This window comes from Rhineura floridana, chromosome 8, assembly GCF_030035675.1.
Source record: "Rhineura floridana isolate rRhiFlo1 chromosome 8, rRhiFlo1.hap2, whole genome shotgun sequence".
Taxonomy (NCBI): Eukaryota; Metazoa; Chordata; class Lepidosauria; order Squamata; family Rhineuridae; genus Rhineura; species Rhineura floridana.
Genome location: NC_084487.1, coordinates 20236754 through 20241418, shown reverse-complemented (window position 1 = coordinate 20241418; position 4665 = coordinate 20236754). Strand labels below are relative to the sequence as shown.

The 4665-nt window shown below is 38.6% G+C and overlaps 1 pseudogene; it reads left to right on the top strand.

Moving 5' to 3' along the window:
* Positions 1 to 4244: 4244 nt before the first annotated feature.
* Positions 4245 to 4363, top strand: LOC133363431 (5S ribosomal RNA; annotated as a pseudogene).
* Positions 4364 to 4665: the final 302 nt, after the last annotated feature.

Sequence of the window (4665 nt, the reverse complement as noted above, 5' to 3'; positions counted from 1 at the left end):
GCCCACTGTAGTTAAGGGCATCAAGCTACCTTTTTATTCCTTAATGGCATTATTAGCAGGGGTTGCTGACAAGTTACTGGGGCCCCGGCAGCTGCCCAAGAATGTCAGGTGCCAAAGCCAGCCCTGTATCTTGGCTCACTGCAAGTCATATATTCCCAGAGTATACAAGCCCAGTTAACTTTTCTATCCCATGGAGACTAATGCCTCATCTGACCTATGCATTTAAAGCATGCCACTTTAATACCACTTTAAACTGTCATGGCTTCCCCCAAAGAATCCTGGGAACTGTAATTTGTGAAGGGTGTTGAGAGTCATTAGGAGTCCCCTATTCCCCTCACAGGGCTTGAACCTGTGGTCCAGTTTGGAACTGGCAGAAAGCTGATGTAAAATAGAGCAGTGATCTGATGCAGAACACAAGTATTGGTGGTGCATCTTTAACTTGGCTGTGCTCTTCCCACTGATACAGACCCATTTGAAGTTTCCTCTCTGAAATCATTGGGAGATTGATCAGAACAATAATGGTTATGTAAGCCAGTGTGGTGTAGTGGTTAGAGTGTTGGACTACAACCTGGGAGACCAGGGTTCGAATCCCCACACAGCCATGAAGCTCACTGGGTGACCTTGGGCCAGTCACTGCCTTTCAGCCTCAGAGGAAGGCAATGGTAAACCACCTCTGAATACCGCTTACCATGAAAACCCTATTCATAGGGTGCCATAAGTCGGGATCGACTTGAAGGCAGTCTATTTCTATTTTCTTTTTTTTTTTTCAATAATTTTTATTCAGATTTTCATAAAACATACAAGACAAAATCATAAAACATTCAAAGACAAAAAACAAAATCAAAAATAGTTAAACAAAAAGAAAAAAAGAAAAAAAAAAAACAAAAAGAAAAAATAAAGAGTAAAATATTGACTTCCCATTTGTCAAAGATCAAATCAGTTATAAGTCTATAATATATAACAATCCTGTCTCTTAAGTCATATTATAAAATCACTTTCCTCCAGTAGTTATCTTACTTAATCATCAAATCTCATAAACATTACTTTATTCTTTCCACAAAAAGTCAAAGAGAGGTTTCAATTCTTTAAGAAATATATCTATCAATTTTTTTTTCCAGATAAGCATATCGATTAATCCATCTCATTACTAATTATGATAATCTTATTGTCATAACCATAGTCAAAATAAACATTTCAATTAATCCATCACATCAGAATCTGTTAGGTTCAATAATTTCAGTAGCCATTGTTCTATTATCTCTATTAGTTCCATTTTCCATCTTCCATCTTCAGTAGTCTTGTTAAGTCCAGTAATTTCAATATCCAATCTTCCATTATCAGTATTCCATAATAATCTTGCTGTCAAAGCCATAGTCATATAGTAAGAGTCTGATGGGAATTACCTCTATCCCAAATATTTTCTTGCCATCCATTCTGAATAGGTTGCTGAAATACTGCTGTAAAATCATATCTCTGTTCTTTTTTTCAAAATACACTGGGTCATCTCTTAAAAGTTTTTCCATTGTCACATGGCTGCAGTTAATTCCATAGATTTTCTCTATATTGGGCTCCATCACATCATTCCAGTCCAGAAGATTATCCATGCCATTGATAACTTTATCTCTAGAATCTTCATTCATTTCTTCAGAGATAACATTGAGTTCCAAACAATAGATTTTATTTCTAAAGTCCATAGACTCCAAATCTTGTTCCTGTTCCACGTTGGTTCCAATCTCCGGGATCTCCTCTCTCACAGGGACCCCTATTCCAGTCTCCAGGGTCTCCTCTCTCACAGGGACCCCTGTTCCAATCTCCGGGGTCTCCTCTCTCACAGGGACCCCTTCCAGGGTCACCTCTCTCACAGGGACCCTTATATCTTTAATCTCCTGCTTCATTTTACTCAATTCAATTTTCATTATCTCAATCTCATCCATTATTTTCTGAAACATAGTTATTTCCAGATTTTCAGCCACTTTCTTAATTGCCATTTTAAAAGAAAAATATAGGAAAACCACTTCTTATTTCAGCAACAATTGGGTTAATTCTCCAAACTTGGTGACATCACAGTATAAACAGAGCAGACAGCCTTATCTCTCCAATAGTTAAGTAAACAAAATGCAGTTCCCAGGATCGAAACAATTAATGGCAATCGTCAAGAAACAGATTCGTCAAAATAAAATAGACCAAAAAGAGAGTAGTCTCAAAACAGTATAATATTTTTCAAAATAAAAATCTGGAATAGAAATCCCTCTTCTGTGTATATCTTTAGAATGCAAATCCAGGACAGCTTTTTGCAACAAAAACAGAGATAAGCTATTAATTAGTGCGTAGCAGAGAGAAGTTATGGCTCCCCAGTGAGATGTCAAAAACTGATCAATCTGGCAAATCTCTTTTAAACAGCAACAATTTAAGTCAAGTAAAAGAAAAATATAGAAAGAAGGGTGCTTGCCTGTTAGTGCGTTCTCTCTTAGAAGATAAGATGAACGTTCGCTTTAACAGATAGAGCTTGCTGTTGAAAATCCGTCCCACCTTCGTCGGCTGGACCTCGTCCCATAAATTAATGAGATCTGGTCGTCCCAACAAAAATAGGCTTTGAGGTTAATCTCTTCGTTTCTCCCTACCCGGGAGAAGTTTAATCAGTCAAAAAAAAAAGAAAAAACTGACTGATATATCTGAATAAGCTTCTTTTGAGGCAGGAGCCCGTCTCAAAAGCAGGCACAGGCTAAGTCACCCTTCCCGGAAGTCTGTCTATTTCTATTTTCAAGGAGGAATTACTTTACAGCGCAAAAGGAATCCCTTTTGTAACTCACTTCCTGTCTTTCAGAGTATATCCTATATACTAACAGTCAATTCTGTTCCCCAAGTAACCCTGCTTATGTAGTCAAAATGCCACCATACAGGCAGAAAAGGGAGAATCAGCAGTCTCAGGCAGGAAAGCCTCAAGATTTTCAGAAGTACAAAAAACATTTAGGAAAATAAAATCTAAAAGGGGACATATCCCAATGAGGACTGAACATGCCCAGTGGGCATGAAATACTGACTAAATATTGAGGGAGGGTGACGGAAAACCTGTGGGAAGAAATAATAGACCATACTAAACTGGAACCCAGAATAGGAACACTCTATGCAGCAATGTTTTGCTGTGGATTCCACTTGTATTACAACTGTTTTCCATCCTGTGTTAAATATGCTGTATGCCTTTTCTCAATGAGTTGTGAGCAAAGGGCCACAAGAGGGTGCTGGTGGAAGCAATCCAGCTCTTCTCCCCTGCACCAACCAACAGAATATATTGTCTTTAAAAGGTGTTCTTCTCAGAAAGCCTGCAAAAGAATTTCAATGATTGTGAGTCTCTCCAATGGAAAGACATCGCTAATCTTGTGCACGTTGTTGTTATGTGCCTTCAAGTCAATTACAACCTATGTATCAGTGACCTCCAATAGTATCTGCTATAAACCACCCTATTCAGATCATGTAAGTTCAGGTCTGTGGCTTCCTTTATGGAATCAATCCGTCTCTTTTTTGGTCTTCCTCTTTTTCTACTTCCTTCTGTTTTCCCCAGCGTTAATTCTCTTTTTTAGTGAATCATGTCTTCACATTATATTGATTAGCATTTACCTCTCACCCATATGTGACTGGCTTTTGTCATGCCAGGCAGGGTGTGTGTGTGTGTGTGTGTGTGTGTGTGTGTGTGTGTGTGTGTGTGTAGGATAGGTCTGAATTTTATTTTATTTTATAGAATTACATCCCACACTTTCCCCCCAGAGGAGCCCAGGACAGCAAACAACAAGCAATAAAAAAATCTTCAAAACAATTCCAATGCAGATGCAGATTAGGATAAGGGCTCTGCTTAAAAGGCTTGTTGAAAAGAAGAAGGTCTTCAGTCAGCGCCGAAAAGTCAACAGTGACAGTGTCTGTCAAATATTTAATGAAAGGGAATTCCAAAGGGTAGGTGCCATGACACTAAAGTTTGCCTGATTCCTATATTATGTGGAACGGACCTCCTGATGTGATGGTATCTGCAGGAGGCCCTTGCATGTGGAGCACATTGATCAATTTGGTATATAAAGGGTGAGACAATGTTTCAGGTATCTTGGTCTTGAGCTGAATATGTCAAGGATTTGGGAGAGATGTAATACATCTCTCCACATGAGGCAAATTGCAGCCCCCAGTGGACTCCTTGCGAGTAAGGAGAAAGCTACTTAACGGATTTATAAAAATATTTGCATACCACTGTTCATGAAAAAATCTACAGCCATGCTACCCTGAACATGCGAGATGTCGTCTGATCTCGGAAGCTAAGCAGGGTCAGGCCTGGTTAGTACTGGGATGGGAGACCGTCTGGGAATACCTGGTGCTGTAGGCTTAGAGGAAGGCAATGGTAAACCACCTCTGAATATCTCTTACCATGAAAAGCCTATGAATAAATCCAAAAAAAGATTCATAGCGTTGCCATAAGCAGAGCTTGGAAAAGTTACTTTTTTGTAGTTCAAAAAAGTAACTTTTCCAAGCTCTGGCCATAAGTCATAATTGACTTGAAGGCATATAACAACAAATTCATGAAAAATATCAAAGGGGTTTACAACACTCTTACATATATATGATAAAAACCATGTAAAAATTTAAAATTAGAGATCATCAACTAATATTTATTTATCCATGTCTGGA